The sequence below is a fragment of the Palaemon carinicauda genome, unplaced genomic scaffold, assembly GCF_036898095.1.
Source record: "Palaemon carinicauda isolate YSFRI2023 unplaced genomic scaffold, ASM3689809v2 scaffold173, whole genome shotgun sequence".
NCBI classification, from domain to species: Eukaryota; Metazoa; Arthropoda; class Malacostraca; order Decapoda; family Palaemonidae; genus Palaemon; species Palaemon carinicauda.
The window spans coordinates 167,845-182,500 of record NW_027169292.1 but is presented as its reverse complement, the minus strand read 5'-3'; the positions used below and the strand labels follow the sequence as shown (position 1 = coordinate 182,500).

The 14,656-nt window shown below is 34.9% G+C and overlaps 1 long non-coding RNA gene and 1 pseudogene across 2 annotated transcripts; both read left to right on the top strand.

Moving 5' to 3' along the window:
* The first annotated feature begins 369 nt into the window (after positions 1 to 369).
* On the top strand, positions 370 to 3,817 carry LOC137635781 (uncharacterized). 2 transcript variants are annotated; one of them, XR_011042776.1, is made up of 3 exons: positions 370 to 438; positions 1,651 to 1,836; positions 2,660 to 3,817. It is a non-coding gene; the product is annotated as an uncharacterized lncRNA (long non-coding RNA). The 2 variants fall into 2 exon arrangements; XR_011042777.1 differs by lacking the exon at positions 370 to 438 and adding an exon at positions 440 to 458.
* A 5,199-nt stretch (positions 3,818 to 9,016) lies between these two features.
* LOC137635785 (stromal cell-derived factor 2 pseudogene) lies at positions 9,017 to 14,403 on the top strand (annotated as a pseudogene).
* The last annotated feature ends 253 nt before the right edge of the window (positions 14,404 to 14,656 follow it).

Sequence of the window (14,656 nt, the reverse complement as noted above, 5' to 3'; positions counted from 1 at the left end):
AATTGGGAAGGTGAAATCCTTAACCTTTACAATTCAGTTATGAAATATATTAAAGGTTTGATATATATATATATATATATATATATATATATATATATATATATATATATATATATATATATATATATATATATATATATATATATATATATATATATATGATATATATATATGTGTGTGTGTGTGTGTGTGTGTGTGTACTTTGTATACATAATGTTATGCTAGCTTTAATAATGTCAAGTAATATTTATTTTGTCTTTTTCGTGAAGTTCCCCCTTAATTGTACTTCCATAGCATTTACTCTGTAATCCTTGTTTGAACTGTGATTTTGTTTGTATTTAGTTCTCCTTGTTGGGGTGAAGTTTAGTCTTCTTTGGAAGTTAGAATTTGTTTCAAGGTCAGATTATCTGACGCTGCGTAACTATTAAGTATTACTCTGTAAGTATCTCCAGTTTTTCGTAAGTTGCTCCAGCAAGAGTTGATTTTGTATTTTGTTCAATTGTTTTGTTTTAGTGTATATGAGTTGTGGTGAATTTATTTGTATTTATTTTGTAGTGCAACAGAGAATAGTGACCCCTATAGTTCAAAGTTTTGAAGTGTAAGGGGCGAACTACCTATTCGGTCTTAACTTTTCAAGGATGCTGCGATTATGAATGTGAGGTGAGCTTGTAAGGCGTACAAGCTAACCACTGAATTATATAGAAGTAATATTCGGAAATTTGTAAGGACGAAATTGTGTAGAACATGTTCATACCTTAGTATTTTGATTTGGGTCAAATCAGCTCGGGTTGACATATTTGTAAAGTAAAGAGAATTGAGTGAGCCAATTTTACGAGGTATTCAGTTAAACCTTAATGGAAAGTAATTATAATATTACACACCTGGTAGGCTTAAGAACCATAGGTTAGTGCATGTGCATCTCCAGAAATTGGATGGAATTTATAGTGAAAATTCAGTTAATTATGGCTACTGTGATTACAGGTGATATTCTTCCTACCCTAAAAGGCTAACTTTATATATGTAACACTTATAATCTGGCCTGACATTTCGTGCATTATAAAGTCCCCAGCTTGAAAATACTTTGCTGATATTACTACTTTTTCAGATGTACCCCTACCATCAGTTGTTGCTTCACATGTGGTATTGACACCTGGGACTAATCTAGTGTCAGAGACCCTACAGAATACCACTGGCTGATATTACTACTTTTTCAGATGTACCCCTACCATCAGTTGTTGCTTCACATGTGGTATTGACACCTGGGACTAATCTAGTGTCAGAGACCCTACAGAATACCACTGGCTGATATTACTACTTTTTCAGATGTACCCCTACCATCAGTTGTTGCTTCACATGTGGTATTGACACCTGGGACTAATCTAGTGTCAGAGACCCTACAGAATACCACTGGCTGATATTACTACTTTTTCAGATGTACCCCTACCATCAGTTGTTGCTTCACATGTGGTATTGACACCTGGGACTAATCTAGTGTCAGAGACCCTACAGAATACCACTGGCTGATATTACTACTTTTTCAGATGTACCCCTACCATCAGTTGTTGCTTCACATGTGGTATTGACACCTGGGACTAATCTAGTGTCAGAGACCCTACAGAATACCACTGGCTGATATTACTACTTTTTCAGATGTACCCCTACCATCAGCTGTTGCTTCACATGTGGTATTGACACCTGGGACTAATCTAGTGTCGGAGACCCTACAGAATACCACTTACAAAAAAGCTATGGAACGTGTTATTCTTGTTAAGAAATGGTTGGCAGAAAAGTAATAAAATCATGGGCCTCCCCCTGCATCCTCTACCAAAAAACCAGGTAAGTCTTTGAGTCTCTGAAGGTTATCGGGAGTTAAATTCTGTTGCCACCCATAAGGACACTAATCCTTTGAAAAGAATCTTAATATTGTTGCAAATGTTAATATTTTTAATAATTTTCATAAAGATTATACTATATAAGTACCCTTGACAAAATGCTATGAAGGCTTCTTCCTGTATCATATCTGTAGTTCAATTTCAATACTGTTCTTCCCCCTTTGAAATGACAAATACTGTTGAAAACTTTCAACCTTTTAACGTAAGGTGTTCAATTTCAATACTGTTCTTCCCCTTTGAAATGACAAATACTGTTCTTCCCCTTTGAAATGACAAATACTGTTGAAAACTTTCCACCTTTTAACGTAATGTGTTCAATTTCAATACTGTTCTTCCCCTTTGAAATGACAAATACTGTTTAAAACTTTCAACCTTTTAACGTAAGGTGTTCAATTTCAATACTGTTTTTCCCCTTTGAAATGACAAATACTGTTGAAAACTTTCAACCTTTTAATGTAATGTTCAGTTTCAATACTGTTCTTCCCCTTTGAAATGACAAATTCTGTTGAAAACTTTCAACCTTTTAACATAATGTGTTCAGTTTCAATACTGTTCTTCCCCTTTTGAAATGACAAATACTGTTTAAAACTTTCAACCTTTTAACGTAATGTGTTCAATTTCAATACAGTTCTTCCCCTTTGAAATGACAAATGCTGTTGAAAACTTAAAACCTTTTAACGTAATGTGTTAAATTTCAATACTGTTCTTCCCCTTTGAAATGACAAATACTGTTGAAACCTTTCAACCTTTTTAATGTTCTTTTTCAGATAAAATTATGTCATCGATGACAATGGTCCACGACGATACATGGGAAGAACTTTTAAAGCTCGTGAGACCTGTTTCTTCGCCTTGGAAATCTGGCAGAAAACTACCATTGGGAAAGTCTTGTAACTCTGGTCATGGATGTCGGGAGCGGAAAGATTGCACCCAAGGATGGCAGTTACATGCATTAAAGGATTTCCTACTCCCGTAAACAAGGCAGTTCAGTGCTCTGTTTAGCATGGCTTAATTTTATAAAGTTCTGAACGAACATTTACGGTAGTTGCTGTACCTCTGATTAATCTCGCCAGCCCTAAGATCGACTCTAGTGGGCAAAAGATTGTCAACGTGCATTTCCAGCTATTAAAATGACTATAGTAGGCAGAAGATTGTCAACGTGCATTTCCAGCTATTAAAATGACTATAGTGGACAGAAGATTGTCAACGTGCATTTCCAGCTATTAAAATGACCATAGTGGACAGAAGATTGTCAACGTGCATTTCCAGCTATTAAAATGACCATAGTGGACAGAAGATTGTCAACGTGCATTTCCAGCTATTAAAATGACTATAGTGGACAGAAGATTGTCAACGTGCATTTCCAGCTATTAAAATGACTATAGTGGACAGAAGATTGTCAACGTGCATTTCCAGCTATTAAAATGACTATAGTGGACAGAAGATTGTCAACGTGCATTTCCAGCTATTAAAATTACTATAGTGGACAGAAGATTGTCAACGTGCATTTCCAGCTATTCAAATTACTCTAGTGGGCAGAAGATTGTCAACGTGCATTTCCAGCTATCAAAATGACTACAGTGGGCAGAAGATTGTCAACGTGCATTTCCAGCTATTAAAATGACTATAGTGGGCAGAAGATTGTCAACGTGCATTTCCAGCTATTAAAATAGCCTTCTATGTTGAAGGCTATCTGAATCAGACAAGCTGTTTATCTCAAAGTAGAAGATAGTGATGCGGCTGTAGGAGCAGCTTTGATGCAGACTGATGACTTGATTTACGACCCCAGATTATATATACGAGTAAACTGAAGCCTCAGTTCCTAGATTAGTGGAAGAGGCGGCTTGGGCTCTCCTTCGTGCTCTTGAAAAATTTGATTCTTATATAAATCATCTTTGTCTCTTGTAAATAAAGTTTAGACAAATCAATCTTTTTTTAGTTTTTTTTTTACCGTAAGCCATTGTCTTTTGTAAGTAAATTTAAAAAAAAAAAACGGTTAACTCTTGAGCGTTTTGGTCCTGCAGCGATATAACATAGGGATATTGCTTATCAAAGGCAATATTAAAACCTCATTGCTGACCTGCTTCCAGATTTTGACTTTCTTCTGTACACAAAAATCTAATCTATCAGTTTTGGTCCTGCAGCGATATAACATAGGGATATTGCTTATCAAAGGCAATATTAAAACCTCATTGCTGACATGCTTCCAGATTTTGACTTTCTTCTGTACACAAAAATCTAATCTATCAGTTTATTTGAATCTACAATGTTCTGTCTCCTCTTGGAGGGATGTGTTAAAAGTATTCTTAAACATTTATCCATTTTGTTCCCTAATATGTGCTTTCATGAAATTGCAATGTAATTTTATTGAACTGTTGTTGTTTATACTTTGTTATTCTTTGTTATAGTTTAATCTTTGTTATAGTTTAATCTTTTGTAAGTTAGAATTTGTTTTAAGTAAATTAACTGAATCTGTAACTGTAAAGGATTAACTTAATTCTCAAAAGTACTTTCGTAATTTGCTCTCCCAGCACTTTGTTTAAGTCATTACTTTGCTCTATTAGAATCTTTTTTCAGTTTTTAAGTTTTGTGATGATTTGGGAGTTTTTAAAAGATAAACATTGTTTTCTATAAAGTATTTAAACATATAAAGTCTCTTCAAATATAAATCAAGTTGGTTTTTCTTTAGTTTTTGTCTCTTTTTATCATATATAAAATCTTAAAGCACAGTCCCTTAGGCCAATTCAGCATGGTTACCAGTAGCTCAACAACATGTATACCTATATAGGTATTTCCCCCTAGGCCTGACACGTAATTTCATTCATAAAAATACAATTGTATGACGTCACATGCAACCACCAATCACAGCAGAGGACGAATCCGTCAACGAGACAACAGATATTTCCCGCTAAATATACATAAGGCGAGATGGTTCCTCTGTTTTATGGGATGTTTTTGGCGAGAGAGAGAATAGTGTCAAAGCGTTTGAACTTTAAATGTAATAATTAACTGGTTTCTCGAACAGCTCATAGATCGTAGGAACTCCCTCTTGGCGGGATATTCCAGCCCTCTGATTGGCTTGTTACATTTGTTTACAAATTCATACCTCGTGTTAAACATCGTAGCCAAAACCTAGTTAATTATTTCTTCTAACAAGACGTATTTATTCAGCTTAAGCATTCGAACAAGATTTATTATCTATTTTATTAATAAATTTATTATATTAAAAGTTAATTTTTACTATAAACTATAATTTAACATAACTAATTCATCTGCAATATGTATAGATATTTCACTCTTACAGAGTCTAATTCATTCATAAAATACTATTGCCTGACGTCACATACAACCACCAATCACAGCGGAGGACGTATCAGCCAATGAGACGACAGATATTTCCCGCTAAAAATGCATAAGGCGAGAGGGTTCCTCCGACTTATGAGCTGCTGTTGACAAAAAAATCAGCTTCACTGGAGCAATTTCGGGTAAACGCTCTAGTTAATGACGTTTTTTTTTCATCCTATTTTGTTTTCGTAAGCGTTTTAATGTAAATTTACGGGTAATTAATTGGGCAGGATTCTCCAACAGCAACCCATAAGCTCTCGTTACTCTTGGTGGTACATTCCAGTCCTCTGATTGGCTACATCTTCCTCAGCTGTGATTGGTTATCACCTTCTTTCACGCACAAACGAACACACGCATGAAACATCGTAGCCATAAAGTTAGTCAATTTTTCCTTCGAACATGACTTATCTGTCTAACTTATGGTCTTTAATTAGATTCATTATTTATTTTATTTTACAATTAATAATTTTAATAAGATTAATTTTTGTGAAATTTATTTTTTCAAGCTTTAATTAATCTAAAATAGTATAGGCTTTTCTACGACTTTACGCACAAACGAACACACGCACATATATCATCGTAGCCAGAAAGTTAGTCAATTATTCCTTCGAATATGACTTATTTTTCTAATTTACGGCCTTTAATAAGATTCTTTATTTATTTTATTTTAAAATTAATAGTATTAATAAGACTATTTTTTGTAAAATTTAATTTTTCAAGCTCTAATTAATCTAAAATACGTATAGGTTTTCCACCCCTAGGCCCCATACGTAACATTCATTCATAAATACGAGTGTCTGACGTCAAATACAACCAGCCAATGAGACAACAGATATTTACCGCCAAAAATACATAAGGTGACTTAGGTGAGAGGGTTCCTCTGTCTTATGAGTTGCTGTTGGCGAACTAGTCAAATTTGTGCCTCTATTTCATTTTCATACGCAACAGTGTATAAAGTATTTATACATATAAATAGTCTCTTCAAATATAAATCAAGTTGGTTTTTCTTTAGTTTTTGTCTCCTTTATCATATATAAAATCTTATCGCACAGACTCTTAGATCGATTCAACATGGTTACCAGTGGCGTAATAACATATACGCCTATATATTATGTGCATGTATAATATTATACAAACCCTTAATTCATTCTATACTTGTAAAAGCATCTAACTGATCACCTACGGGCCAACCAAGGGAAAGGCCCGTGCCAACAACAAGTGTTGGCTTTAATACCCCAACAACAACAACATCTAACTGAGGTTTTCAACAAGGGAGAATTAAAAGGAGAAACATCAGTGGCCTTTAGTGAACTCAAAGATGGTAGAAATGTTCTCTTGTCTCTTGCAGCCTTTTCAAGTGGGAGAAGGGTGCGAAGTATCTCAAAAGCAAATAAGATCAAGTTGATAAATCCAGAGGAAGGTTTAACAACATTGAACTAGGATGGCAATTTAGAGAAGCCTTTGTCAGTTCTTTTAAAATATGGCCTGGATATATGTATTCACTGAAACCAGACTGACTGGATTCGAAAAAAAAGCCTTGGAGCAAAGTGGTTTCTACATAATGGGAAGAGATCATGGCACTCTATATTAGGAAATTGTATTTTTTTATGCAAATTAACTGATAATAAGGAACACACTGCTTGAACACAGATATACAAAAGCATACTTTGATCTATCTGTAGAAAATATCGTAACCAAATTGACCATTTAGCAATAAATATGTAATGTGATAAGTCACTACTGGATGGGAGATAAAGACAGAGACCTGATATAGGAAGAAACGACAAACTTTGATCTCTACACTTAGAGACACAAGTTGAAGACCAGGAAAACTAATGTAAACCTACCTCACAGATTCCCAGAAATGTTACCCCGTGATGCAGTGGAAATAAATTCGAACATAAATTGTAAAATAAGTTTAAATCTTTCAAGAATCTGCTAACATCACAATCAGACAGTGAATTGGAGTAAAACGAAAGAAATGGTTGAGTTGTAAAACAAGGAAACTGATAAAGAAAAGAATAACAAAACTTGACAATCATTAAAGGAATAACAGCAGATTTTTTTACCTAATTAAGAACTGAATATATGAGCCTTGATAGTAAAGTAATGAGATGATTTAGAAGCGAGAAAAGAAGGGTCACAGTTCCTTTTGTTTTTGGACAAGAATGAAAAATAGCAATTTGCTGACTTATGGAACCTGTTTGAAATATCTTAGACATATAATAATGTATGAAGGACAGCACATACACTAACGTATACTCTGCGAATATGTGTTTTATATGATTATATATATGCCTATACAGGCCTATACGTATCAATATAATTTTTTCCCATTGTACTGAAATAACTAAACCCATATATATGGATTGAACATTGCATTTTAATGTAATATTGGTCATTTATGCATAATATAATGTACATTCAATCAAAATAATGATGATTTCGTTTATTTTATATTGTTTTACCATATTCTCTTCAGTTATTTATTTCCTTATATCCTTTCCTCACTGGGCTATTTTTCCCTGTTGGAGCCCCTGGGCTTATAGCATCTTGCTTTCCAATTAGGGTTGTAGCTTGGATAGTAATAATAATAATAATGTATGGAGACTGAACAATAAGCTAAGCTATGAAATCATTCTAGCCAGAAATGAGAAATAGTAGTGTACCTTAAATGTGAATAATATAATTTAGCATAAATTTATCAAAATGTTATAATAAAGTAATTATTGTAATAGAATAAAATATTTATTGTATTAAATTAACTAATTATATTTCATTATGGTGGATAAAGTAATGATAATATACTGTAAAATGAAATACAATACACAAAATGGATGCCAGCATAAGTATTAACATTTCATATTCCTTACTGTATTTTAGCATCGAAAAGCATAAAATAAATCAAAATAGAACTAAAATTTATATTCAATTTTTTTAAAAAGTATAAAAACACTCAAAAACTATAAATAAGTGTTTAAAAATATAAAATAAATTTAAAAATTGGAACCATTTTACTTATCTTGCCGGTATTGGATCCCAGAATGAATGTAAACAAACGTTTGGATGATTCGGTCCTTATTTATTTTGAAAAAAAAAAGTGTTTTAACAAAGTGTCTATTTTACATGGGGAATTATTAGGTAAGATTAATGTAAAGTTTTGTAAAAATTTATAAAAATCATTTATGTCATATATACATTAAGAATATAAACTTAATTTCGTTGATTTTACTTGAATCTTGAGGCCCAATGTCTTGACCCGCTTACGATTCATATTAACTTATGGCCCCTAAAAGGTGTTAATACATAAAATGGTTCTAATTTCTATTTTAAGTCTTACCTATATCAATATATAAGTTATATTGTACATTTCAACTTACTTTAGCAGAGCAAAGCTATCCAGGCTTGATTGAAAATAGTCATACGGTGGTGGGCTGGTTCTCAAATGTAGTTTAATCTATTTAATAATATTTTTAGATAATAGATGAATATTCTTATCATATATCACGTTTCGGTTTTATTATAGTTATATGCAGTAAATGACCAATCTAGTATAACTAGGGAGCAGTTATAGTATTGTTTTCATATAACTAGCTTATGGATGCTATCGCTTATATTTACCCTTGCACCGCTAACCCAGTTTAGGAAGGTAGCTTTACCCTGGTACCCCAATGACCAAATATCTGTTTGGAGACTCCGTTCCTACCCGCCACACCTCGAAGTATCTCGGTACAGTGCACTGGTAAGGGGTGTATGTTTGATAGCGGCCACCTGTATGTATGATGACGGCTGGGGAAGAATATGCCAGTGTATGGGAGATTGTAGGGGGCCATTACACCCCCCCTGTTAGGTAAGTAGGTAAGGACACGGGTTGTAGGTTAGGGGGGAAAATATAGGTTAGTTAATGTCTAGTTTTAAACCGAGTGGGAGGCAGTGGCCGCTGATATACAAAGGCTGCGGTAGCTATTCCCTGGTACCCTAATGACCTAATGTCAGTTCGGTGACTCCTTTCCTACTCGCCAGACCTCATAGTATGATAACGGCTGGCTAAGAATATGGCAGTGTAGGGGGCCGCTAAACACACATCCCCCCCGTTAGGTAAGTAGGTAAGGACACGGCCTGTAGGTTAGGGTGGGGAAGTTTAGGTTAGCTGGTGTCTATTTACTATGCACTCATGAGGAACTGGCCGCCGATATACAAAGGCTCCTTTGATAAAGTTGAACCGAAGGATTTTCAGAAAGAAATGCTCTTTAAACTGATTACTGTATTTCAATATACTTAATGGAATGACTGCATTTATTTATTTCCTTATTTCCTTTCCTCACTGGGCTATTTTTCCCTGTTGGAGCCCCTGGGCTTATAGCATCTTGCTTTTCCAAATAGGGTTGTAGCTTGGATAGTGATAATAATAATGATAATAATAAATAGATATGACCAGCTATTTTTTAGTTTAAAAAGAGAATTCCTCAACTCATTATAGAAAGGCTTTATTATTTCATTTCTTTTTCTTTTTGTAGGCGAGACTACTTTCTCCTACATTCTCGTGATGTCAAGTATGGATCAGGATCCGGCCAGCAACCAGTCACAGGCACCCCAACACAAGTGGATCATAATTCAAACTGGTTGATCAAGGTTCGGCAAAACAGCATTGCAAAAGAGGGTAAGTACTGTTATTTTTTACAACTTCTGGTTAATTATACTTAGCTGCCACATCTCTCATTTATTTTGTTTATACTACTAATTCTGTTACTGGACTCTTGGATAAAAGTTTTATTCCTGTGGCTGTAGAAATCTTTTTTAAAATCTTCCTGTTAATAGACTTTTAAGTGTAAAAGATAAACCTATCACTTCCTACAAGAGAAAATTCGTTTTTAACCTATTTCGTTTTTAGTTATACAGTAGGGTTAATGAATGCTTCTTCCTCATCCCTTTTGTTCTCTAGACAGAGCAAAGTATGTAGTTTCATCAGTGTTAATTTACTTTTATTTCTGTGAAACTCGCCCGGGGTTCATACGGCTTTGTCCTTGAAAAGCTGCCCATTTATCGATGTCTATCTTTTAAATCTTTTGTCTTTTTCCCTCACTCCCCATTGCCAGCCCCCTTGCATACTATTGCCGCATATAATACTGTAAATAGTATTGTTTGGCAAGAAGCGTGGTCTATTCTTTGGTTGTTCTCATCAAGCTTATTGCAATTGGTTGTGTTGTTAGTGCTCCTCTTTTCTAGGTTGAGATGTTGAGTATTACTGTACTTTAGAATTAAAATTAGTTAACTCATATGTTTCCTTCTAATGTTGGAATGCATTTGTGCAAGTAGTTTATGGGGACATTTTTATAAACATCGTATTTTTTTATGAGGTAAACAATACTGTTGATGCTTAAAATGTTTAGACGTACAAGACAACTTATGAAAGATCATATCAAAATTTCTTATAAATGGGTTTGTGTGGACTCAAAACGTGAAAGGAAAGTAGATCTAATTTGTGGAAAATTTTGCCGTGTTCTTGCAGTCTAAAAAGGATATATCTTCTGGCATTGGTAGTGCTTTTGGCATATCCTGTTTTACTACAAACCCCAAGTTATTCCTGTTGTTTTGCCCAACAGTTCTAGTGTAACAATTAATAAGATAATAAGAGTTGAGGGCTGACATGCAGTCCCCTAATTATCTCTCTGATCCAGGTGCTTCTATTGCTGAACCCTCGCCTATCCAAGATCCAGATTCTTGTAGTCTTCTGGATTCTGAAACAGAAGTTTAGGTTAGGTTATCTGAGCTCCTATCCCTCCTGTAGCAGGCGCTAATGAGCAACAGTTTTACACCCTCAATAATGTGGCTTATTCCCCATTGAAGGACCTGCTCCAGAACTCTAGTTCTAGAACATCGTACTTTAACCCTTTTACCCCTAGGCTCTTTGGAAATTTCCAACCTTTAACCCCCAAGGGGTTATTTTTTTTCCAGCACATTTTGCAGTATATTTTTTTTAAATTGCTCTAACAGCCTTAATTTTTGTCATAGAGAGGTCAGGTTGGTCTCATTCTCTTGGAAAATGCCTGAATTTTCTAAAAAAAAAAATATAAAAAATATGAAAAAAAAAAATTCTTAGAGCTTTTTTTTGCAAGGACGAACCGGTACGTCCATGGGGGTAAAGGGATGGGTTTTGTGAAACGTACCAGTACGTCCTTTGGGGGTAAAAGGGTTAAGCTGCTCTATAGTTCCAAAGACGACGTTAGCATTTGAGTCACGGACAAGTGTTCTCTACACCTAATTTCCTGGAAATTGGGGGTTGGTGGATAAAACCCATTGTAGAGATCGTTAAGACTTTTCAACAAGAAGTTGGAAGTGTTTTTTTTCAATGGTACCAGATCCTCTAACATGGAAAGTAGATGTCATATTGAAGGACTGATTGAGCCTAGACATTTATGGTAACCCCCTGTTCTCAATGATTTGGGCAGTAATAAGCAAATTCAGAGTGACATTGAACTGCAGGATGATTCTTGTGGCTCCTTTTTCCTCTTAGAGGGAAGGGTTTATGGGTCTATGCTCTTTCCTGTCAGATTGCTAGACTGTTGTCTCTTGGGACCAATAGACAACCTGTCTCTGAAGTCATGGACCTAAGGCCCTATATGGTTCAGCTAACCCTATTAGAGAAAAGTTTTCTAGACCTTTTTAGACTTTATTTTTAACTTCCAAGTGATATTCTGTATCAAAGAGAGAGACATGTCTATTTTTATTGGTGCAAATCTTGGAAATTATCAGTGACTAAAACTAGTTTGGACAATATTATCAAGTTTCTTTATTTTCAATATCCACGATCAAGGATTATATGTCCTTGCTTAATACTATTCTCGAACATCTTGAATTGAACCTCTGCTTATAAAGTCAGTTCATTGGAAATTGAATATGGTGTTACAATAATTGAAAAGTTAGCTTTTGGGACAAGAATGACTGCAAGAATTTTTCTACATTCCATCTTTAGAAAGGTAAGGGGTTAATCCTTCATGGATAGGTTTCTGTGTCCAATTAGGACTGAAAGTTTATCAAGACAAAGGGAATAGGATTAGGAAGACCTAATTGTTTGTAGGATCTTGTTTGTAGGATCAGCTTATGTACATCCTCTCGCCAAGAATACTATGTTCTTTCTTATGGAGTTTTAGTAACAAAAACTCGCGATGAATTCGATCCCGGACTAGTGAAAAACTTGAAAATTCTGTTTCATGATATTAGGAGTACTGCTACTTCTCTTAACCCTTTTACCCCCAAAAGGACGTACTGGTACATTTCACAAAAGCCATCCCTTCACCCCCATGGACGTACCGGTACATCCTTGCAAAAAATGCAATAAAAATTTTTTTTTCAGATTTTTGATATTTTTTTGAGAAAATTCAGGCATTTTCCAAGAGAATGAGACCAATCTGACCTCTCTATGACAAAAATTAAGGATGTTAGAGTACTTTAAAAAAGATATATTGCAAAATGTGCTGGGAAAAAAATAACCCCCTGGGGGTTAAGGATTGGAAAGTTCCAAATAGCCTTGGGGGTAGAAGGGTTAATTTCTATAAGAATCTGTCTATGGAAAGGGTTGAGAAAGCAGCATAGAGGTGTACCAAATCAGTTTTTGCCAAGTATTATTAACAAAAAGTCTTGTTTTCTTATAGAAGTTTCCGGATTTTAGATCCTTTGGTAATGGAAGGTGATGTCGTAATGTAATTTGGCAATTGGCCTTTTGTTTCTTAGAGTAATTGGTATTGGTCAAAGTACTTTTAATTTGTTGTTAGGTGAATTTTTCTATGCCTTACAATACTGGCATTGTGTAGTAATATCAGGCTTTCTCAATCTGGAATAGAGTTCTTGTAAAAGATGAGAGGTGTTCTCTCTAGGTTTTGTTGATTCTAATGTACAGAACATTCAAAGCTTCCATACGAACCTCAGGTAAGTTTCATAGAAATAGATAGAATTTTGAAAATAAAATTTGTTATTTATTTAGTCACCTGAGGTTTATATATCCCCCACGTCCCCACTGATTAAGGGGGGTCAAGAACATATTGAATTTGCTTCAACTTTGTAAACTGAAGAATGGGCCACATTTTCTTGCCAAACAATGCTGTCTTCTACTACTTTTACTACTACTACTACTACTAACTAAGCTACATTGCTAGTTGGTTTATCCCTTTCAGGGGTTGTAAATCCTCTTCTGCCACACCAACTGCCCTCATATTTCCTCTTAATGAATCCATAAATCTCCTTTTAGGCTTTCCTCTCCTTTTCCTACTTGGTGGCTCTATGATTAGCATGTCCCTCCTGACATATTCCTCCTCCCTTCTCATCATGTGCCTGAACCTCATTATTCATGCTTCCATTGCTTTTTTTCCAAATTGGTTTACATGTACAGATCCTTTAATGATTTTATTTCTGATCTCATCCTGCCTTGTTACCCATGTAAGAACCTCAACGTTTTCATTTTTGCATCTTTCATCTCTGTTTCTTGCTTCTTCATTAAGGTACTGTACAGCATAGCTGGTCTTAATCACCACCTTATAGTCCTTCCCTTCTGTCGTATACCACACCTGATGCTGTTCTCCAGTTCTTCCACCCTGAATTCTCTTCCTCACTTCCCCATTGTTTACCTTTTTCAGTTTTATACTGCATTCCTGTCATCTATTATTTATATATTACTGTTGTTTATTCACAGAGAACCCATTGCTTGTGGACAGACTATACGAATGGAAGAATCTACATTCCCACCACTGTTCTTCACCACTCTCAGACCTGCAGGAGATATCAGCCTTTGGAGATGAAGGAGAAGGAGACACTGGTGACGAGTGGATTATCATCTGTGACGGGGAGTCATGGGGCCGTCAGCAGACTGTAATGCTTTGACATTCTGATACTGATGTGTAAGGAAACATTGATATATGTTGCTGATCAGTCTGTTTGGTAAAGGTTTAATTCCACAGCCTTTGAAAGTACTGTTGAAGGATTGTTGTCATTAATTATGGAACATGGGAAACTTATTTTAATCAAGCTTTTGATGTGAATTACAGTATGTGTAAGTGAAAAATTGTAGATCATATGTTCAAATACGTAGGGTCTAGGGTAAAAATGTTCAGCTATCATCAGTTATAGTAGTCACCTTCTTAAATGGGAATGATAATTTATCAACTTTCTTCTTTTTATTTAACCCTTTTACCCCCAAAGGACGTACTGGTACGTTTCACAAAACTCATCCCTTTAGCCCCATGGACATACCGGTACGTCTTTGCAAAAAAATGCTATAAAAATTTTTTTTTTCAGATTTTTGATAATTTTTTGAGAAAATTCAGGCATTTCCCAAGAGAATGAGACCAACCTGACCTCTCTATGACAAAAATTTAGGCTGTTAGAGCAATTTAAAAGAAATATACTGCAAAAGGTGCTGGAAAAAAATA